General features: G+C 46.6%; 1 long non-coding RNA gene and 1 pseudogene across 4 annotated transcripts in view; one reads left to right on the top strand and one right to left on the bottom strand.

Moving 5' to 3' along the window:
- Nucleotides 1-23,774, top strand: part of LOC102901935 — a 58,149-nt gene that overhangs the window by 11,212 nt on the left and 23,163 nt on the right. For 2 of the 4 annotated variants that reach the window (XR_440667.5, XR_002159296.3), the window contains 3 exons: nt 16,726-16,833; nt 20,076-20,206; nt 20,959-22,235. This is a non-coding gene — a long non-coding RNA (uncharacterized LOC102901935). Of the gene's footprint in view, nt 1-5,787; nt 8,757-9,382; nt 9,722-16,725; nt 16,834-20,075; nt 20,207-20,958; nt 22,236-23,774 lie in introns of those variants that run through there. The other 2 variants (XR_006600303.1, XR_006600302.1) reach the window with 2 other exon arrangements.
- LOC111561609 lies at nt 5,202-5,365 on the bottom strand (annotated as a pseudogene).

The following is a 23,774-nucleotide window of genomic DNA, read 5'->3' on the forward strand; positions in this document are numbered from 1 at the left end:
TTGAATCCACTGTCTTACTTGTTAGGCAAGTACTTGTTAGGTCCTTTCCAAGTAGTTCTAGGTCTTCGTCTGCTTTCCTTTTTTGTAACTTGAAGTAGCATCAACATACAGTGTTCTGTTAGTTTCAGGTGTGTAGTTTGAGCACTCTTAACCCCCTTCACCTATTTCGCCCACCCCTCCACCCACCTCCCCTCTGGCAGCCATCGGTTTGTCTTTAGTTTCCTTTGTTTATATATATTTTTTATTAAATTTTGCATGTAAGTGAAATCATATGGTATTTGTCTTTCTCTGACTTATTTCACTTAGCCTTATACACTCGAGCTCCCTCCATGTTGTTGCAAATGGCAAGATCTCATTTCTTGTTTCTGGCTGAGTAATATTCCATCACAGACATACGCCACACCTTTATCCATGCATCTATTCGTGGACAGTCGGGCCGCTTCTGTATCTTGGCTGCTGTGATCGATCTGCTTTCCTTTTTACAGCCTCCACTTTCCCTTTCTTATCCCCATGTCTGCTTCCTGTTATCTTTTTCTCTCTCTTCATCGTACGACAGGTGATATTTCCCTCCGTTACTTTGATTCAACATCTTTCACCACAGAAACACAGGCTAGAAAAATAGGACACAGATAAGGTTTTGGTGAAGTTATCCCTAAGGCACAAGATCTGATGCTAAGGGCTTATTGGACTGTATATGACAGGAGGGTCTCCCGGGACACAGTGGCCCAGGAATTTACTGGAATTGGAAAGGACCACCCTGGTAGGAACCTTGGTGGCCCTCTTGCTCTCTTTCTTGTCTTTCCTTCTCCTTCATGCTGAGTCTTGGCTTGATTCTTTTTTTTTTTTTAAATGTTCATTTATTTTTGAGAGAGTATGAGCAGGGGAGGGGCAGCAAGACGGGGGTGGGATAGAGGATCTGAAATGGGCTCTGTGGTGACAGCAGAGAACCCAATGTGGGCTTGAACTCATGAACCGTGAGATCATGACCTGAGCCAAAGTCGGTCGCTTAACAGACTGAACCACCCAAGTGCCCCAATTCTTTTTTTTTTAATTAATTAATTTATTTATTTTGAGAGAGAGCGTGAGCGGGGGAGGAGCAGAGAAAGAGGGAGAGAGAGAATCCCAAGCAAGCTCCTATCTGGCAATGCAGCACCCACCTAGATGCAGGAACCTAAAGATCATGACCCGAGCCAAAATCAAGGGTCAGATGCCTTTGCTGGTGGGAATGCAAACTGGTGCCACCACTCTGGAAAACAGTATGGAGGTTCCTCAAAAAATTAAAAATAGAACTACCCAACGACCCAGCCATTGCACTACAAGGTATTTATCCAAGGCATGCAGATGTGCTGTTTCGAAGGGACACATGCACCCCCATGTTTATAGCAGCACTATTGACAATAGCCAAAGTATGGAAAGAGCCCAAATGTCTATCGACGGATGAATGGATAAAGAAGATGTGAGATACACACACACACACACACACACACACACACACACACACACACACACAATGGAGTATTACTCGGCAATCAAAAAGGATGAAATCTTACCATTTGCAACTATGTGGGTGGAACTAGAGCGTGTTATGCTAAGTGAAATAAGTCAGCAGAGAGAGACAAATATATGACTTCACTCATGTGGAATTTGAGATACAAAACAAATGAACAGAAGGGAAGGGAAGCAAATAAAAACAAGGGGGAGACAAAACATAAGACACTCTTAGATATAGAGAACAAACTGAGGGTTGCTGGAGGGATTGTGGGAGGAGGATGGGCTAAATGGGGAAGAGGCATTAAGGAGGACACTTGTCAGGATGAGCACTGGGTGTTATATGTAGGGGATGAATCATTGGATTCTACTCCTGAGATCATTATTACACTATATGCTGACTAACTTGGATGTAAATTAAAAAACCAAAACACAGATGCTTAACCAACTGAGCCTCCCAAGTGCTTGGCTTGATTCTTTATAGACCAATCCCCTAAGCCTCTGTTCATCTGGTGACAAATGTTACTGCCATCAGCATGTAATAGACTGTATTAGTCTGAACTAAAGCATCTTTATCCCAAACTCAAACCACTGGGGAGAAGATTCCTTGGCTCACCCTGGGGTGGAAGTTGTCCTTGCTGAGTGTCTACAGTGGGCCAGGTGCTCTCCAGGTGATGAGGATCCAGGAAACAACAAAACAGACAAACAGACAAATCCTATTGCCACAGAACTTACTTTTTTTTTTTTAATGTTTATTTATTTATTTATTTTTTCAACTTTTTTTTTTTTTTTTTTTTTTTGGGGACAGAGAGAGACAGAGCATGAACGGGGGAGGGGCAGAGAGAGAGGGAGACACAGAATCAGAAACAGTCTCCAGGCTCCGAGCCATCAGCCCAGAGCCTGACGCGGGGCTCGAACTCACGGACGGCGAGATCGTGACCTGGCTGAAGTCGGACGCTTAACCGACTGTGCCACCCAGGCGCCCCAGATGTTTATTTATTTTTAAGAGAGAGAGAGAGAGACAGAGCATGAGCGGGGGAAGGGCAGAGAGAGGGGGAGACACAGAATCAGAAGCAGGCTCCAGGCTCTGAGCTGTCAGCACAGAGCCCAACGCAGGGCTCGAGCTCATGAACTGTGAGATCATGACCTGACCCGAAGTCGGATGCTTAACCACCTGAGCCACCAAGACGCCCCAGAACTTACATTTTTATATTCCTTACTTTATGTTTATTACTAGACACCTGTCAAGAACCAGCCCCTAACCTTGTTCCCAGGATACAACAGTGAGCAAAATGCACAAACCTAATCACATATGGTGATAAATTCATTCATTCATTTAGTTAATTTTCTAGATCGCTATATGAATGTACCGTAAGGGGGCTTGAACTGGTTGGGGGGCTGGGGAATTTTTTTTAATGTGAATTAAGTTAACTTTATTTTTCAGAACAGTTTTAGATTTACAGAGAAATCGTGAAGATACTACAGACAGTTCTCAGCTGTTCCGTGTACAGTTTCCCCTATTATTAACCTCTTCCATGACTGTGGTACATTTGTCACATGTCATGAACCAATATTGATATATTGTTATTAACTAAAGTCCACGCTGTATTGACATCTCCTTAATTTGTACCTAATGCTCTTTTTCTCTCTCAGGATCCCATCCAGGATATCACATCGTGTTCCTTTGTCATATCTCGCTTAGGCTCCTCTTGGTTGTAAAAGTTCCTTAGACTTTTCTTGTTTTTGATAACCTTGACAGTTTTGAGGAGTTCTAGCTAGTTCCATGGATGCATGGGATTTTTCTCATGGTTAGACCAGGGTTATGGTGTCTGGGAGGAAGACCACAGAGGTAAGGTGCCATATTCACCACATCGTATCAAGGGTATATACTGTCGACGTGACTGATAATTGTTGATGTTGACCTTGATCACTTGGCCAACGTAGTTCTTGTCAGATTTCTCCAGCATTGGGGTACTTCTCTTCCCTCTTTCTCTTTCCATACTGGAGTCTTTGGAAGGAGTCACTCTGTAGCCCACAGTTAAAAGGGAGGTTTATGCTTTACTTCCTTGACAGCATTGTTGGCTTTTTAAACATAGCTATAGTGAGGTATAATTTACACACCACAAATTCAGCTGTTTTAAGTGAATAGTTGGATGAATTTTGGTAAATTTATATAATTGTGCCTGAGGGGAATGGTCTTTGAGCTGACATCCAAAAGATGAGGAGAATTTAAGTAAACAAAGGAAAGGAAGGACTGTTCTGGGCGGAGGTAACTACATATACAAGTCTCTCAAGGAACTGTGGAACAGTCACAGAGCTTGGGTTAATCCTGAACCTCCTGGAAAAGGTAGAACATGTCACCATCCTTCGTTCAATATGCTTCATAAATATTTTCTTCAAAACATCTAAAAGTCAACAGCACTTTATCGCCTAAATGTATAAACTTTAGTTCTTTGAAACATTTGCCTGTCTAGAAGAGCTCAGCCCCTGATGGTTTATCTAAGGTTTTACTATAACAATAAGTAAATATTAGGGTAGTAAAATGCAGACTGGTCCCCGAGGAGAAGAAAATGTCATAAAATTTCCTTCCCTTTCAGGTCTTGTTTAAACAAGAATGTAAAGTGCGTGTACTATTTCCTTTCCGATAAGCCCTTGATTTATTTCCCATTGGAACAAACACACCGCAACAAAGTGAGAAGGAGGAGGTAATTCAGAGGTTGAAGAAGAGAAGGGGACTATATTCAGAAATATGTCCCCACACAGACTTAGAATCTGAAAAAAATCCAGTTAGCAAAAGCACAGAAAGCCTCTTTCTATGTGTGAAGTAGCTAAGAGGCTCTCTCAGAACTTCACGGGTCACTGAAAATTCCTGGCGTGGAGGAGCATGTTATTAGTCAGGATAGGCAGGGAGCGGTGCGGTAACAAGCAGACCACAGATCTTAGTGGTTTAATAGAATAGGTCGTTGTTTAATGGAGGTCAAATGGCTCTCCTCCAATAATTGACTCAGGGATCTAGGCTTCATTTATCTTGCCATGGTGTCATCTTAAACATATGTCCTCCAAGTTTGCCATGGAAGAGGAAATGTGAGTGTGGTTGATGACCTAGGGAATATTATGATATGGAAATGGTATATATCACTTCTGCCCACATCCGTTCAGGCAGAACCCAGTTACATCACCCCACCCTAAGTGCCCGGGAGGCTGGGAAATGTAGTTCTCTCGTGTCTACAGGAAGGAGGAAATTAAGTGGGTTTTGAGAAATGCATAGTATTTGACACAAGCTCTTAAATTTTTAAGTTTATTTTTTTACTTATTTTGAGAGAGAGATAGAAAGCAAGCAGGGAAGGGGCAGAGAGAGAGAGAGGGTGACAGAATCCCAAGCAGGCTTGCGCTGACAGCGCAGAGCCCGATGCGGGGTTTGAACTCCCCAACCATGAGATCACGACCTGAGCCGAAGTCAAGAGTCGGAAGCTGAGCCACCCAGGTGACCTTAAACTTTTTTTTATTTGATGCCTTTCAAATGCTAAAGTAATACATGCTTGTTATAGCAAGGGGTATATAAAAGTGGAACTAATTATCTCCCAGTGTCCTATCATCCTATTGGCTTTCACTTCTCTTTGTGTCCTGTCACACCTTTTTCCTTGTTCACATGACTGTATCCCACATGTATGTGTGACGCAGGAGACATGAACTCTGAGAGACACTTCTGAACCGGCTGGTTTCATGAAAGTGCTTCTAGAGTTGCTAAGAAACACTTAATGAAATCTTCATCCAAGAGGTACCTCATACTGACAGAGTAGAGATAGAATTGTGCTGGATTTTAAACTGATGACAACAGATACCACACTTGATCTTAGCCAAAAGGCCAAGAAGTGATTGCTGGATTTTAAAATTGAGTGCTTTTGTTTATGTTTGTCTTGGCTTTCTACAGTTCTTTGGCATTTACTCCTGCCTCTGGGAAGACTCTGCGGGCTCCCCTTGTCACTATTAGAGGCTCCACCTCTGAATGATGCTAGTCACTGTGCCATCAGAAAGATCTGGGTTCAAATCCTGACTCTGTCTCCTACAATCTCTGGGACTTTGGACAAGTAATAAACTCCTCCAAACGTTACGGAAGGATGTGAAACAAATCTAGTACCTATCACTTGGGGTATTTTCAGTACTACAAGACAAAGTCTACTCTTTTTAAAAAAATTTTATTTATTTATTTATTTTTTAATTTGAGAGAGAGGTGTGGGAGGAGGAGAGGGTGGGTGAGAGAGAGAGAGAGAGAGAGAGAGAGAGAGAGAGAGAGAGAATCTTAAGCAGGCTTCATGCTCAGCACAGAGCCCAACATGGGGCTCGATCCCATGACCATGGGGTCATGACCTGAGCTGAAATCAAGAGCCAGATGCTCAACCGACTGAGCCACCTAGGTGCCCCGATAAAGTCTGCTCTTTAATCTTCCAGGTTACTGGGTATCTCTGACATCTTAACGTCCACAACTAGAGACCAGGGAAACTGGCGTTTAAAATGTGTACAATGTGACCAAGAACCTGGGAAAATCCTCTACAAAACAAAGTACCTTAAGATGGGAAAGAAAGGAAGAGAAAATAACAGGCTGGAAAATATTAGTGAGCCGAAGAGGATTTGTAGTATTCACTTAGGAAGGAAAGAAGATATATAGGGAAATGAAGATCAGAAAATGTAGAAGTTATTAGAAACATGTTGAGACTGATCAGCCTGTTTTGCTAGCAATTTTCCTCTTCATTAGTTATGCATAGCTCCCATCAACAGGGGCAGAGTCCTGCTGTGGCAGACCTTTTTGTTAATGACCCAGTGGAACAAAAGGTTCCCTGGAACCTGGAGGTGTTCCCAGAGGAAGGGATTGGGTCCGCTCAGGGTTTTAAGGTTGTTTTGCTGTTTAATGTAACGGGGTCTAAAAGCACAGAAGCCCGATTAGGGACCATCATCAAATTTTGCCAACGTTGAGAAGGTCGTAGAAATATTGACAGCCACCAAAGTAAACACGCAAAGGTCTTGTTGAAGAATCAATCCATGGACAAAGGACAGGGACCCAAACACGAAAACTTGGGTATTGACACAAATATCCAAAAGAAAACATGTACAAAAGAAAAAAAATATCGAAGATTCACCAGTACGTATGGCCAGAAAAACCAGAAATCACTTTAGGTATTTCAAACAGAGAGGGATTTAACACAGAGAATTAAGTCTTAAAGCTGTTGGAAGGGCTGGGAGAGCAAAAAGGTGGAAGGTATTGTTACCCAGAGATCAGAAAGGCTGGAAGTTGGGACCTATTCCATGCAGTTCAATTCTGGACGTTGAAAGATATCGATCACCTGCTTATTTAAGAAGAGCTCTGTAGCTTTCTGGTTTTTGCACCTTCCCTAAGTACGGCTTAGGGTAGGATCCCAAGCCTTAACTGTATGCAGTTCTCTGTAGGTGCTCAAGGCTATGGCAGTGATAATGTAGTAACAGCAGGCTATGAGAGCTAGTCCATGGTGCCTGAAAACTTTGGCTTGCTAGTGGCCATTTACACGGATAGGCTGGTAAGAATTGCGCGCTTCGTTTTGCCTTTAAGATTCAGGCCAGGAGTGTGTTTGCTCTGTATGACTGGCTGACATGTGTAACTTAAGGGATTGTACAGGCTTCCTTTTCGTCTTCGGTGCCTTTCAGAGGGAGAGTAGATCAGTGTTCCAGGTGCAGAGTCTAATGTACTTAACTGGTCTGACAGCTGGGTTGGCGACCATTTTCATGGACTGTTTGTGTTCCTGAGTTTTTGAGAGGGGCATGATGGTGACTTTGTGGAAAGGTATGGTGTGGGAGGCCTTTGGTGGTTCTAGGTAGTTTCCCCATAAACATCTTTGTTGCAAACATTTTTGCTGTATAACTAATTGACTGTAAGTCAGTTTTTCTGTAAAAGACAAAAAAAAAAAAACCTGGTTTTATAGTTTGTTGGTTTCATCAACTGGTTTTATTTCTTCATTGACGCAGTACTCCCATGTTTATGGTATATAAATCTTAGCCTTCATAAGGGTCTATACAGTGCTGTGAAGTTTTGAACCCACATTTCCCATAGAACTTTGGACCAGTTATCAGTGGACGTGGGACAATATGCCGAGAACAAACACCAGCATAGAGGCTTTCACAATGCAATCCAAAGCTCAGGTACAAACATGCATTCTAGTATTTGGAACCCGATACTGCTCTTAATGAAGAAAGACATTTTAGCAAAAGAAGAAAACAGTGTGCCGACAAACTGGGAAACGAATCAACATACCAAAAAAAAAAAAAAAAAAACAAAAAACCGAGAGAGAGAAGAAAGCAAGCAAGAAAAGAAGGAAGGAGAGAAAGAAAACGAAAAGAGAAAAAAGAAAAGAAAACAAACAAAAAAACCCCAAATAGTTTGAAGGAAAGACTTCGAAGGCAAGTGCTTAGGTACAGTCCACAAAATAAAATCCGTTATTTGCCCAGGACTGGCGTGAATCTACACACACGTTAAATGTGTTCAAATATTTTGTATTTTGCAATGAAGTCTTAATTTTGTTACACAGGTTCATGTTTCATGAAGTTCTTTTGAACGAAAGACCCGTTCGATTTTCGGTGACTGTCTTTTACGGCACGTTTGCTTTACGGCCGAGCCGGCTGCGAAGATGCTCGTCGCAAAGACGCCGGCGGCGGAACGCGCGGCCGCAAGCGGGCCTGAGGTTGACCCTTTCCGGGTCCTGGAGCATCGCGTCCTCTTTCTGCTCCCCCCCCCCCCCCCCCCCGGGTCGTCCTGTCCTCTTTTGCGTCCTTGGGCCTGTCCTGCCAGCACTGTCCCTCCGGCCGTGGCGGCAAGAGCGGCTCTCGCATACACGCTTCTCCGCCCACGGCTCCACTGCCGTGTAGGCACGCGGTGTGAACCGAGAGCCCAAACAACCCGGCTGATCCGCCATTGGCTGTAGATCTGTTGGCTGAGGCTGTGGCTCCCGGGAGGAGGTGCTAAGTGCCAGGTTTTTCTGCTCTGAAGCCCCTGCTTGCAGCTCCGGAGGAGGCTTATTGGGGCATTTCCACAGCCATATGTGTCTTTGGCCCTCACCCTTCACCTAAGATCGGAGATAATGTGTCAAAAAACAAACGTTGTCACTGAATCCATTCTCAACGAGCTCTCCAGTCTCCCCAAAGTAGGATCTAGTTCCTCAGCCTGAGAAGTTTGTTTCAGACTCAGTGTGGTACCCAACTTGTTCTGGAATCTAACCCCAGAGCACACTGGGCTGTGTTTTGAGGTTGTTTTTATTTATTTTTTTGAGAGAGAGAGAGAGAGAGAGAGAGCGAGCGAGCTCGGGAGGAGCGGATAGAGGGAGACACAGAATCAGAGAGAGAGAGAGAGAGAGAGAGAGAGCGAGCGAGCTCGGGAGGAGCGGATAGAGGGAGACACAGAATCCCAAGCAGGGTCCAGGCTCTGAGCTGTCAGTACAGAGCCCGACATGGGGCTGGAATTCACGAACCGCGCGATGACCTGAACCATCCAGGTGCCCCTGTTCTAAACGAATTATTTAGTAGGGTTCTTCCCCCCACCCCCATCCTCTGCGATGCCCCATTTAGTTCTCTCCTTCCCACACTCTGCTGCTGCTAAACACTTAGTCAGCAGGGAGCGTCTCACTGCCGCCTTCCCCTAACCCCAGCCTGCCCAAGGAAGGCGGCATTCTGGATAGCTTTTTAGCGAATAGGTTCAGGAAGCTGGCGGTCACCTCTCCTGAGTGTGATCGCTGGAAAAGCCAAGACCCAAGAGTCCTGTCAGCTGGTGAAAGGCACACAATTTGTCCCATGCAGAGGGATTTACAGTTTGCAATACATCTTACATCTTCACACACATTATTAATTTGATCCTTACATTTATTATTCTCCACAGGTGATGAAATTGAAACTCTGGGATTAGCGCACTTGTGCCTGGTCATGTAGATGAAAGCTGGGTGAGAAATCTCCACATCTTCAGACTTTGACTTCTAGACCCTTCTCCCTATACCAAACAAGGAACTAACCTATAAAGCTGCAATGAGTGTGGGTACTTACAGCAAATTTGCCCTTCCAAGACCAAAAAAAGATGAATTTACCCTTCAGAACCTGGTGAGGAAGGAAAGGAAGAAGATGAGGTGGAAAAAGGAGAGGTTTAAATGAGCCTTGCTTTTCCTGGGCCTTCATTTCATTGGCTCCACTGCTCTGAGAATATTCGGGGAGAGCTGTCAAATAGGTGTGTTTGGGTCTTTGTTCTCTTCCTTGATCTAAGCATTTTGCATGTCTGCTGTAAAAGAATCTTGTTTATTCTTTTTAAATGTTTATTTATTTTGAGAGAGAGTGCTCCCATGAGTGCGAGCAGGGGAGGGGCAGAGAGAGAGAGAGAGAGAGAGAGAGCCCAATTTGGGGCTTTATCTCATGACCCTGAGATCTTGACCTGAGCCGAAATCAATAGTTGGACCCTTAACTATCTGAGCCACCCAGGCACCCCAAGAATCTTGTTTATTTTAATGCGTGATGTGTTCCTATCTCTCAGTCAAATTGGGAGACAGAACGGTCTAGTGGGAAAAAAAGACAAAACAAAACTATGGGCTTTGGAGTAATAATAGTAGATCGCCTTTGCTGACTTCTGACTATGTAGTGAGGACAGTTGACGTGTACTAGCTTGTAGTAATCCTATAAGTACTACCGATGTTTTACTGTACAGATGGCAAAATGAGGGTTTAGAGAGATCAGATGACTCAACTGAGGTCAGGGGTGCCTGGGTGGCTCGGTTGGGTCAGCACCTGACTCTTGATCTCAGCTCAGGTCTTGATCTCAGGGACATGAGTTTGAACCCATACCGGGCATGGAGCCTACTTTAAAAAAAAAAAAAAAAAAACTTGCCCGAGGTCACACAGCTAGTAAGTAGGGGGAGTTAAAGAATACAGCCCGGCAGTGGGACTCCAGAGCCCAGGTTGTCAGTGACTCCCCCAGCGGGTCACAATATTGCTCAGTCTCTGAGCCGCAAGATCCTCATCTGTAAAATGGGGATAAGTACGTATCCTGCCAAGTGGTGAAATGAAAGAGAATATATAAAGAATCTGGCAGGCGATAGATACTTAGATATTGGCTGTCATTGTTACCATGTCTGAAGCCTGCCGAACGGTTCCTCTGATTGCAACTGGGGTGTGGACCCTGACAGCATGTAGAGAAATAAACATCTTGGCCCCTCGACAAACAAGCTCTGTGATAATTGGGGAAGTCGCTTAATATCCCTGAACACATACCTCATTTGTAAAGTGGAGGAGATAATAATAATACTTCTCTATGAGGGTTGTTGTAAGGATCAGATGAGATCACGTGACCATGCCTGGCACATAGAACGTGTTCAGTAAATGTTAACTCTTACTATTTATTCAGGGTACGTTTTTTTGTAAAGGAAGGCTCTTGTGAATGGTAGTGCTGGGGTTGTGAAAGCAGGGTATGGCGGTGGAGGTCCCCCTCTATTGGAGGGGCTGTTTCAGAACGTTTTCCAAAGGCAGTTAGTGTCTTGTGATTTAAAAACAAATATTAGAAAAAGCAGGTCTGTTCAATATATGATGGAGAGAATAGTGGTTTGGCTCTAAAACCCCCAATGAAGGTACTAGAACATTGTGTAGTTTTATGCTCTAATCTCCCAAACCAGGTTCATCCCTCTGATGCTAAAACTTAGGTATTCTCTCAGAGGAGAAGGCAAGGGAGACTTGAAATGTATTGCTCTTCCCCTGCTGTGACACTCCTGACCCGACACTATCTGTCAAGAAATGCAGACCAAACTCCAAAGTCTCCAGGATTCAGGCCTCATGTGGCTCTGCCTGTAGGGCTGGTGGGGCGGGTCCTAGGCCTGGCACCAACCCTGAAGGGCAATCTTCAGCACAGCAGGGCCTCACATCATCCTCCTGGACACTCCTTGGAGAATTTAGGGTGCTTGGAAACCCACACGGCGGCCCAGCACTGACGCGGGTAGGTGATGATGATATCGGGCTCTCTCTTCTTGAGGGAGAATGCGAAGAGAGACGGGTGGGCCGTGTCAATGTCCTGGGTATTACAAAGCAGCTCCTGCTTGCCTGTAGACATGTGGCCAGGAGACAGGACTAGGGTGAGGCACCTTGCTGGGGCCTTCAGGCCTTCAGAGGTTGGGGTAGCACCTGTCCTTATAGGGAAGCAGAGTTCGGGTTGGAGAAGGTAGTGCATGCCATCTGGCTGTGAGAGGACACACAGATACCCACGAGATGTCCCAGAAAGGATGAGAGGCCTTTGTGGTGGCTGGGTTATCCTACAGTGGCAGGCAGGGTCAGAGCCAGACAACTATTTATGACTTGAATGTGAAATGTCTTGTTTGGGGCCTGTCCTTTGCCAGGAGGCAGAGTCCCCACCCTCCTGGCGAGTGGCCACTCAGAGGCAGAAGAGCTTAAGGCCACCAGTGAGCAGGTATTACAAGAGATGGCTTCAGGGCTCAGGAAGCTCACCTTGTGAGTGCCCATGTTTGGCTTGGCTCAAAAGAAGGGCGTTCTTTCTGCTCAGTAAACCCCAGATCAAGGGCTCGATATCTAAGGCATGTGTGGCGAAGGTGGCGAGCCATCTGTCTTTCATTAGGTTTCTTGGGGCAGAGCCACGCCTGGCTCACCTTTCTGTCGCCGCTCACGTATGCGGTTTGTAGCCTCGGATTGGATTGGACAGCAAGGCCCGAGATCCTTCTTGGCTGCATGGGTTGGTCTGTAACCTCCCACCTCCATCCCCTCTGTGCCCTGCTTGAGGACTCCGGTAAGCCCCACCTACCAGTCGCCAAGCACACTAGGGAGTGAAAGGAAGTCCCGGAGAGGTAAGGGAGACAGTTTGCAGCAAGGGAAAAACAAAAGAAATGGGAGGGAGCGTGCTCAGTGAATGCCAGGTGAGGAAGTGTGGGTACTGACTGCTCCCCTAATTATCAGCCAAGGGACTCAGATTGCTACATACGTCTGCCCCGCAAACAGTACCAGCCAGTTAAAGTAACGCAACTGACGGGGAGAAAAACGTCCCGTAAACGTTGTCACCTCCGGGGCTGACATTGCAAAGTCTCCTGAGCTTTGAACCTAGATCTTGTACTTAACCTTTAGAAGGCCAGGGAGAGCACGGGTAGCAGTGGGGAAGGGAGGGCTCTCGATTTTTACCAGCCGTGTTGAACACTGAGTGGATTCTGGACACCGGGCAGTTTCAGTAAGTCTTCTGTGACCCAGATGTAGCACTCCTGGTCTCTAGAATGGGGCACGCCGCCTAAACTGGACGGTCTCTGTCCTCGCAAGCAGGCCTGGCTTCACACAGAACCCCGTGCACGGAGGGGTCCTGCCCCTGATTAATGCTCTGTTGCTGCCTTGTTGAATTTCTTAATTTTTCTCATTTAATCGGTTTTGTTTTAAGATTTAATTTTTACGTTATCTCTACACCCAACTCGGGGCTTGAACTCAACCAGCCCAAGATCAAGACTTGCATGTTCCTCCAACTGAGCCAGCCGGGTGCCCCAATAAATTTTCTCTTGTAAAATGTATATAACATAGCATTATGCCATAATTAAAAATGAAACGTACCATAAAATCTGCCATTTAAAAAAATTCCAGTAGAGTTAACGTACAGCGTTATGTTAGTTTCAGGTGTGCAATATAGTGATTCAACACTTCCATACACTACCCGGTGCTCATCGTGGAAAGTGTACTCTTAATCCCCTTCGTCTGTTTCACCCATCCCCCCCCCCCCCGCCACACGTATCTCCACTGGTAACCACCAGTCTGTTTTCTATATTTAATAGGCGCGCTATTTGTTTGTGTCTTTTTTTTCTTTGTGTCTTTTTTTTTTTATATGTTTATTTATTTTGAGAGGGAGAGCAAGCAGGGGAGCAGCAGAGAGAGAGAGAATCCCACACTGTGCAGAGCCTGATGCAGGGCTCGATCTCACAACTATGAGACCATGACCTGAGTTGAAATCAAGAGTCCACGCTTAACTGACTGAGCCACGCAGGCGCCCCCATTTGTTTTGTTGCTTAAATTCCACATATGAGTGAAATCATATGGTATTTGTCTTTCTCTGACCGACTTATTTAACTTAGCATCATACCCTCTTCCTTTTTTTTTTTTTTTAAATGTTTATTTTTAAGAGAGAGAGAGAGCGTGAGCAGGGGAGGGGCAGAGAGAGAGAGGGAGGCACAGAATCTGAACCAGGCTCCAGGCTCCGAGCTATCAGCACAGAGTCCAACGCGGGGCTTGAACCCATGAACTGTGATATCATAACCTGACTCATAAGTCACTGAGTCACCCAGGTGCCTCAGCATCATACTTTCTAGATCCATCCATGTTGCAAATGTCAGGATTTTGTTCTTTTTCATGGCTGAGTAATATTCCTGTGTGTGTGTGTGTGTGTGTGTGTGTGTGTGTGTGCGCGCGCGCGTGCGCGCGCGCGCGCGCACACACATTGGCTATTTTAAAGTGTGCAATCCAGTGGCATTAATTACATTCACAATATTGTGCAACTACCCCCATTATCTATTTCCAAAGGTTTTTCTTCACCCCAGATAAACTGTAAAACCATTAAGTAATAACCCTTCATTCCCCTCTCCCTTCAGCCCCTGATTACCTCTCATGTGATTTCTGTCTCTGTGAATTTGCCTGTTCTGGATATTCATGTAAGTGGAATCAGACAATATTTGTTCTTTTGTGTCAGGTTATTTCTCTTAATATAATGTTTTAAGGGTTCATCCATGTTGTAGTCTGTGTCAAAACTTTACTCCTTTTTAAAAAAAATTATTTTTGAGAGAGGGAGAGGGGCTAGAGGAGGGGAGAGGCGGGGGTGGGGGTGGGAATCTCAAGCAGACTCCATGCTGTCCGCACAGAGGCTGACTCAGTTCTCAAACTCTCAAACTGTGAGATCCCGATCTGAGCCAAAATCAAGAGTTGCACACTTAACTGACTGGCACCCTGAACTTTATTCCTATTTATGGATGAGTCATATTCCATTGTATGTATGCGCACCACGTTTTGTTGATCCGTTCCTCTCTTGATGGACACTTGGCTTGTTTCCACTTTTCGGCTTTTGCGAATAATGCTGCCTTGAGCGTGGGTGTGCAGATACGTGTTCGAGTCCCCATTTTCAGTTCTTTGGGTAGTATTGCTGGGTCGTGTGGTAATTCTACATTTAGCTTTGTGAGGAGCTGTCAAACTCTTTGACATTCGTCGTTTCTGAACAAGGGGCCCTGCATTTGCGTTTCGCACTGGGCTCTTCCAGTCCTGTAGCTGGTCCTCTCTCAGGGCTATTTCAGCGGATATCAAGGTCGAAGACACACGCGAATTACCTCTCCCTTGGGTGGGTCAGCCCTCTATAGCCAGAAATTAGCCACCACACCTATCTCAGAGCCTCTGAACAAACAGGGCTTACTTGTCTGTTTATGTCATACTATGGAAGGAGGATGGTTTATCGACGTCTTCAGCTTGAGGACTGAGACCAGCTCCCACATAGTTTGCTTACATCTACATCAACGTGGCTACGACGTACACTACTGTGCAGTCTTCACTAAAGACTTGATTCCACTGTCTTCGCCAATATCATTTTACTGTTCTAGAAACGCTCGCCCAGGAAGATAAAAGTTGCAACCAACTATTGCTTGAGGAACTTCCCCAAACCTGCTTAAACCGGCTTCGCTTCGAAAGATAGCAGTGAATGACTGTGAACACACCTTGCCGTGCCCACGATCCTGAACTTTTCTGTCGTGAGCCTTATTCAATCCTAATCCACTGGACACTGAAACGCTCACCTTAAATGGGGAATATCCTGACTTCACCTGCCCCACTCGAAGACACCGTCACGACTGCCAAGAAGTGACCTCTCCTATTGCCAATTCTTCTATTGAATATGGGAGCCCATATTCAATAAACTACAGTTTTACCTTCCACGCTATGCATTTGCTCCAATCCCATTTTTGGAAATTTCAGCCAGTATCCATTCTTCCACTGATGGGTTGAGTGCCTGCTATGTGCTAGGCACCCGTAGACACTAGTTCCGTGACGACTGGGACAGACTCGGCTTTCATTTTTATAGAGCTCACCCCTCCTTGATCCTTAAGTCCCATTCCTGCAGCTAGGGAAAGTGGAGACAAAGGGCCACTTCCAACTTGAATTTATTTGAAAATGGAGCTTCTTCAGCAAACAAGCTAAATCTCTGCTTTTTAAATCGGGATGTCTTGACATTGTCGGGGAGGAAAAACTTTGCTTCTACCCTCTTAGGTTCAGTGCCTGGAGGCCTGCAAATTTGGCCAACAAAAAACAGACAAACAGGAGAAAAGGAATACAAATTGTATTAATATCTTACTTGGACAGGAGCTCACAGAAAAAGAAGTGAAACTTGGGTCATTAGACTTGACTTGGGGGCTCGTACACCATCTCTTTCAAAGGAAAGGAGGTTTGTGCTTTGAGGAACCACATGCTATGAAATGACTAGGCTACGTATGGGAAGATGAAGGTTTTTTTTAGTAAGGTCTGTTTATACAGACTCATCTCAGTGAGGACTCTCTTGGTGGCAAGAGTCACTTTCTTCCTAGTGTGGGAGATGGAGACACTTTCACAAAGGGAAGTTGATGTCCTGCTTTTAGACGGAAAAGAGGAGGGAAGAGAATTCTTCCTGCATTTTGTTGAGTCTCAGATGCCTTCAGCTTAAAATAATCCTTCTGCCAAGGTAGTATGTTTTGGGCTAGCATATCCTGATCCCCTTAAACCTTATCTTTATAAGGCCAGGCAGCAAGATGTTCTTAGCATGAGTTTGTTACTCGTAATGATTACTTGTCACTGCTGGGTTCCCTTACCTCTGAGGTACTTCTTGTGTCTGCTGCCACTCCATGCCGCTATTGCAGGGACAGAGCCGAGGGCTTGCGAGCCATGGAGTGGCCCGAGCCTCCTCAACACGGCCTCTTTCAAGCCTAGCGTCCAGTTGGTGCAATGACCCACAGGAGGCACAGGAGAGCCCCCAGGGGGATATTTCCAGGCTATGGGATCAGCCTGGTCAGTAAGGGGCCCTATCAAAGGCTTCGCCAAGAGCTATGACCTGCCAAACCAGTTTGTAAACCAGCCCCAGCCACTTTGGGGTGACTGCTGCACGTCGGGATGAATGCAAGTCTGGATGCTCAAACAATTCTCTCAATGTTTGGTTTTCTTTTAACTTAAGAAGGGCTTTCACTTTTCTTCCCATTTATCTATTTTGCAGCTGGTTCTTAGATACGCTCCAGCCCGGCCTGTTTATCTCGTGAGCTTCAGAAGGCAAGCCGCCCCCGCCCGCCATGGCTCCTTCCCCGTGTGATTACATCTTTCCTTGGTAATGGGGTTTTGACTGGCCTTTTGTATAACGCTCAGCCACAATGGGACAAGAATATTCTCCCCTTATTTTTATCAGGCGCTTTTATTTCCTGAGCTGTTTTTGTAAGTGTGCTTGTTTCTGGTTTTGCTCCTCGTCTGGAAAGGGGCCCGGGATTCTGGGATAAGATTAGATGCCCTGGTGTGTCAACTGGTCTTTAAAAGAAAGAAGCAAAAGTTGATCACATGCTGAAGCTCAGGGCCAATGCAGAGCTACCTCCCAAGAGACCAATCAATTTCAATTAAGGAGATTAAAAGCCCCGAGCACAGAGAGGCCCGGTCACGGGTTTCTGAATGCCCTGCTCTTCCCGCAGCCTAAAAGCAGCCAGTGGACCCCAGAAGCACTGGGTATTGTCCTCCGGGCCAGTGTCAAGACAGCAGTGAGGGAGCGAATGCGAAAGACGCAGCCAGCTGAAGGGGCTCGGTGATTCTTCACGGGACCCTGTTGGCATTTGGGGAAGGGCTGACCTCCGGCGTCCTTGACCCCGCCAAGCATCCAGACCCAAATTACTGGCCTAACCCAACCCAGTCCAAACTAACAGCCCCCACAGTTCCCAGGGGCAGAACCACCCCAGGCACCCAGCAGCCGAGTCCGATGCGCTTTCCAGGTGGAGAGCTGGTCCTCGTTTGTCCGCTCCCCTTCCGCTGGGCCATTGCAGAGGCTCTGAGTCTGCTCCCTCCCCCCTCCCCCCACGAGATTCCAGGTCCCCTAACTGCTTGGGCATCCTCGAGCCCACACCACTGCAGGGGAAGGGCACAGGCCAGAGCAGGGGTGCCTAGTGGAGGAGAGGGGCTTTAGCACGGCACGGGGACACGGCTGAGCCCACCTCTGCCTTTTACCAGCTCTGCACCGCCCCGGAGTCAGCACGTGACCAAGTTTCTTTTCAAGACCAGTTGCCACACCAGGGCACCCACTGTGCCTCCAGGTATCTAAGTGAGCCTCACTTTTCATGTTTATGAAAAAGGAGCTATAGGGGTGCCTGGGTGGTTCAGTCGGTTGCTCGTCCAACTCTTGGTTTCAGCTCAGGTCGTGATTCCAGGGTCGGGGGATTGAGCCCTGTGTCGGGCTCCTGTACTGAGCATGGAGTCTGCTTGGGATTCTCCCTCTCTCTCTCTGTTTCTCTCTCTCTCTCCCCATCCCTCTGTCCCTCTCTCCCTCTTTCTCTCTCAAATTTAAAAAAAAAAAAAAAAAAAAAAAAAAAAAAAAGGAGCTACCACCTGCCTCTCAGGGTTTGCCGGGCTCACAGGAGGTAATGTGTGCACATCAAGTCCTGACATCCCCAGCCACTGTCCGCGGGCAGGCTCTCTGCTTACAGCGGCACCGGGCAGGTAGGGGAGGCGGGGGTAGGAATCACAGCACCCCAGATCTGGTGACTTTTGTTCAGAAGCCAGTGAATCTGTTAGGATCGGATGAACATGCTCTGTCCACTGTGAATGCTGTGGAAATATCAAGGCTTTGTCACGGGATCGGGGGCGGGTGGCAGGAGAACGGGGTGGGGGGGGAGGCCTGAGGCAGGGGAGTGTGCAGGGATGCAGGAGAGGGGACCGAGGCAGCAGGAGCCAGCACAGGGCAGGAAGGAAGAAGGGTGGGAGGAGCAGGAGGCTGACACAGTTACTTGCTGGGCAGGAAGGAGAAGTGGTCGGGGTGTCAGCTGAGTGCACTGACCCGCTACAGAGACCCTGTTGAGAGAACTGCAGGGGCCCGAAGCCACTGCTCCCCTGGCTTTCTCTCTGCGGCTTATCTCCTGGCTGCTTTCCTCCCACCAGGCCGGCCCGGAGAGTGAAGGGGGCGGAGGGGAGGCTCGGTCCAGGCCGCGTGGCTGCTCGTCTGGTCACCTAAAGGACAGGGCGGGGGCGCTGTCGAAAGCAACTGCATCCAGAAGTATGGGGTCACAGCGCTCCCAGCCCTTGTGGGGTGCATGCACCTGCCCAAGGTCACTTCAGTTCATGACAGGGCCATCTCCTGTCTTCCTCTCCTGCACCCCCCGGCCTCCTGGGCCTGCTTTCTTCCCTGACCTACTTCTCCCAAGATAATTGAGAAACGAATGACTAAAGCTGCAGGCTCAGGCCTGTTGTGAAAGGTTGGGATGGCTGTTCATCGACGTTAAAACATCTGGACCTTTTTTTCTAAAACAAGAAAAATAAGTTTTGTGCAGATTGCGTTATATCAAGATCGCCTTTTTCTTGATACAAGTTTTTTTTTTTACAAATGTAGAAAAATGGAACTTACCATTTCTGTCAAAGAGGAGGAAACTGTTGCAGTATGGAGCTTAAAGGAAGCTTTTAGTTGCCAAGGAAGGAGGCGATGAGCTTCCTGGAGGAAGCCTTGCCTTGAGGTGGGACCAGCTTTATGGGATCCTGAGCCGCCAGCCCTTCCTTCTGGAGACAGAAATCTGTCAGGTGGCCTCACACGAGGGGGCATGAGGGTGAGGTGTGGCCTCCCCATCAGGCAGTAGGAAGGGACTGGGGTGTGATGTGCCCTGGGACCTGCCTTCACACACAGCACCTGTATGGGCGGGGCTATGTCCTTCGGACGTGGCTTTGTCGTGCCGTGGCCTGGGAACCCAGGCCATTTCTGATAAAGACCCGAGAGAAGACACGCTACCGCTGGAGGTGGCCCCAGACAGCAGGAGCCGGCCTGAGCCACAGCGACTTGGGCTGTCAGTAGCAGAGCCTGGGTCTCGGTCGGTTGGGGCTGTCACAACACACACTGTGACAGAAGAAGCCACTTCCTTCTCACAGTTGTGGAGGCCGGAAGTCTCAGATCAGTCAAGGTGCTGGCCCATGCAGTTCCTGGTGAGGGTTTTCCTGGCTCGCAGACAGACACCTTACTGTGTCCTCACTTGGCAGAGAGAGCAAGAGATCTGGTGGCTTTTCCTTTGACAGGGACACTAATCCCATCGTGGGTGCCCCACCCTCATGACCTCATCTAAACCTGATGAGTCCCTCCCAAAGGCCCCACCTCCAAGTACCATCAAGTTGAAGGTCAGGGCTTCAGTCTTTAACTGCTCTCTGTGCCTCACCATTACCTTTATGCCTCCTCAATCGCTTACGCAGACCTCTGGGCTGAGCTTCTTAAACTATCCGTGGTGAAGTTTTCTTATTCGCAATAGGGGATGATGTGTGGTGAGAAAAATGAAATTATTGTATAAAAAAGACCTGAAATACAAGCTCATTTCTTTCTTTCTTTTTTGTTTTTATTAGATCCCACTGACAGAGCATTGCTGTTGAGTTGGTGTGGATGCTGCTGAATGCTCACTGTCACCTTCTGTATTCATCTTGGGGAGCAGTAACCCAGCCTGTCGGGGCCTCCTGCACAGACCGCCCTTTGAATGGTACCGTCGGGAGCCCCGTGGGATAGTCTGTCAGCCCCACGTCAGTGGGACTCTGCCACTTGCAGAGACAGAGACCCGAGATCGGATCCCAGTGGCAAGGCCGCTGGAGAGAGAAAGCTCACCTCAGCCTCCGACCAGTTGACCAAGTGTCAAGTCTTTCATTAAGACTTGCTGACCAAAGAGGAGAGGGACGCGGGTTCCCTCTGTTCCTCCATGGTGTCCAAGCTCAGCATGGGGCTCGGGAGCACCGGACAGCTGGGATGTCTGTGCTCTCTGGGCTGTAGCACCGTAAGCCTCGCAGGCACAACCCTGGGGCACTGGGCTGTCGGGAGACCAGGGGTCTCTGATTCATCATCAGTAACGTGGTGGTGACAGCCCTGCAGTCGTGGTCGTTTGCTGGGGAGGCCCTTACAAGACCCCACAGGATGAGTGGTGTAAACAACAGAATTTTCCTTCCCCACCGACCCTTCCCTCCCGGCCTCAGAAGGAACCAGCTCTGCCCACACCTTGATTGCAGATTTCTAGCCGCCACGGCCGTGAGGAAAGAAATTTCACCTGCAGTGAAATGGGGGGTGAGCCTGCGATCCCCCCAGGTTCAGCCTGATTGTAAGCAGATTAAGGCTCAGCGTAGAACTCTTGTGGTGCGGCCTTCTGACGCAGCTGAATGTGGGACTTCGACCGTGTAATCTTTCCAAGTTAAAATGTATTTATAAAGCACAGATAATAAAAATAACATCTATTTATCTCCCTAGGTGTTCTGAGCCTTCAGTGACGCTGGCAGCGATGATGCATTACAAAACCAAACAAATTAGTCCTCCGGACAGACGACCCGGGGGCAAATCAACCACCACAACAGAAAAGACAAGCTTTCAAACCAACGAGAGAAGACAAGATTGTAATGCCTTCCTAACAACCTTGCTTTATTGATGCAATGCAAGGAAAACTACATTAGATTCTATTGATTCTCTTTGAGATCTAATAATATGCTCTATTCAGATCTTATTCACATACACTTCCTCCACAGTCTTTCTCAGGAGCTGAAATTGGCCAGTTACAAACAGAATTTGTTCTCCTGTCCTTTGAAATCACAGAAGCGGACGTGTTTTCGAACACAAAAGATACGAAGCTTTCTTTGGGAAACAAAGCATAGTGGGGGAAAATATCTCCCCTCTAAACAAAATTGAAAGCATGCCTTACTTCAGATTTATTTGATTACAGAATCTTCCTCGGGGCTAATCAGTTTTCGAACCCATTTCTATTGGCACCAGTGAGCTAATAAAAAACCCAGAAGGAGAGAAGTATCACAACAACTCAGAGAAACTAGGTTGTTCATTAAAAAAAAAAAAAAAAAAAAAAAAAAAGCATTGAATTAATGTTTACACTGCTGAGTCAAATTATTTATATGTATGCTATAGGTTTTGCATCCCCAGAATTTGTTAGCATTCAGAGTATGATAAATTGTACCTGGCTGACTTGTGAAAAATCATCTCGAGAAAGATTTTTTTTTTTTCCAGTGGGAAAATATATGGATGACACATGGTGGCTTTATTGAAACTGTTCTTTGGGTGAACAGCCAGAACAATTCAGCAGAAGGGAGAGGCGGATTTACAAATTATTATTTTTTATTTTTTGAGAGAGAATGAGCAGGGGAGGGGCAGAGAGACAGGCAGAGAGAGAATCCCAAGCAGGCTCCACACCGCCAGCACAGAACCCGATGCAGGGCTCGAACTCACGAACCATGAGATCATGACCTGAGCCGAAACCAGGAGTCAGACGCTCAACTGACCGAGCCCCCCAGGCGCCCCAAGGAGAGGCGGGGTCTTGGATGTCACAGTGGATGATTAAGAATTTTGGCTTTGGGGCAGTGTTGTAATAATGCTCATCAGGTAACTTCTGTACCTCGTCTGCATCTCTACAGTAGGTTGGAAACTCAGGGTTTTCTGCAAATATTCAAAGCAATAAAACACACAGTACTACAGGAGCCCGTCCAGAGTTAAGAATCTAATAAATGTCAGCTTTTGTATCCTTATTATTACAGAGAATCTCTTATTTATATTTCATCTGCAGAAAAATTACAAAAAGGATTAAGTATGTTGAAAAAAAAAATAAAAGTAGGTCTCGGGCCTCCTTAACACCCGTGCCGTGTCAGTTCTAAGAAGGGGTGTTAACACGGGTTAGCAAGCCTGTGGAGAACCCAGAGCCCTCGTGTGTTGCTGGCGGGGAGGTTAGAGGATGTGGACCCCTTGGAAAACTGGTGGTTCCTTGAAAGTTAAACATGGAGTTACTATCTGGCCCAGCAGTTCCACTCCTGATTGCATATACACCCAGGGAATTAACAACACGCATCTGTACAAGACGTGTATACCGGTGTTCGTTGCCGATTTAGTCACGACAGCCAAAAGATGGAAACAGCTTAGGTATCACCATTGGCTAATGAAAGGATAAACAAAATGTGGTACGGCCATGCAATGGAATGTTATTTGGCAAAAAGCAGCAATGATAACACTGATACACGCTACAATGTGGAGAAACCATCAAAACACTATACCAAGTGAAAGAAGCCATGTGTCACAAAAGCTACCTCTTGGATAATTCCATTAAAAAAAAAAAAAACGATTGAAAAGCATTTATCACTTACAAATTGCATTTTCTCTTCTTTTTAAAAAGTTATTTGTTTTTTAAGTTATCTCTGCACCCAGTGCGGGGCTCAAACTCACGACCCAGAGATCAAGAGCCGTATGCTCTTCTGACTGAGCCAGCCAGGTGCCCTTTTCTGATTTTTTATGCAATGTTGTTCATTTCAGGTGTACAACATAGTGAGTGACACACTCTTTGCATATGTTCTGAAATGACTACCCCAATAAGTCTAGTCACCGTGGATGACTGTTTATTTGAAATATCCAGAACAGGCGAATGCGTGGAGACAGAGGTATTAGTGGTTACCTAGGTTGGGTCAGGGAGCAGTAACGGGTGTGACTGCTAATGGGTACAGGGTGTCTTTTTGGAGTGATGAAAATTTTCTGGAATTAGGTAGTGATGGTTGTATGACTTCGTGACTATACTAACACTCACTGAATTGTACACTTTAAAATGGTTAGTTTTATAGTATATGAATTTTTGTTAATGTTTATTTTTGAGAGAGAGAGAATGCAAGCAGGGGAGGTGCAGAGAGAGAGAGAGGGAAACACTGAATGGGAAGCAGGCTCCAGGCTCTGAGCTGTCAGCAGAGAGCCCGACACGGGGCTCAAGCTCCCAGACCGCAAGATCATGACCCGAGCCACGCAGGCACCCCTATGGTATATGAATTTTATCTGGGAAAAAAAACTGATGAATGCTTAATGTGTCAGAAGGTAACAAAAATTGCAGCATCCAGAGATAATCACTGCAAATATTTTGATGTAGATCCATCAGACTTATGCAAATATACATAAAAAATAAAATGGGGGGCACTTGAGCGGCTCAGTCTGTTGGGCATCCGACTTCAGGTCATGATCTCACGGTTCATGGGTTCGAGCCCCGCATCGGGCTCTGCACTGACCGCTCAGAGCCTGGAGCCTGCTTTGGATTC

Source organism: Felis catus, chromosome B4 (assembly GCF_018350175.1).
Source record: "Felis catus isolate Fca126 chromosome B4, F.catus_Fca126_mat1.0, whole genome shotgun sequence".
Classification (NCBI taxonomy): Eukaryota; Metazoa; Chordata; class Mammalia; order Carnivora; family Felidae; genus Felis; species Felis catus.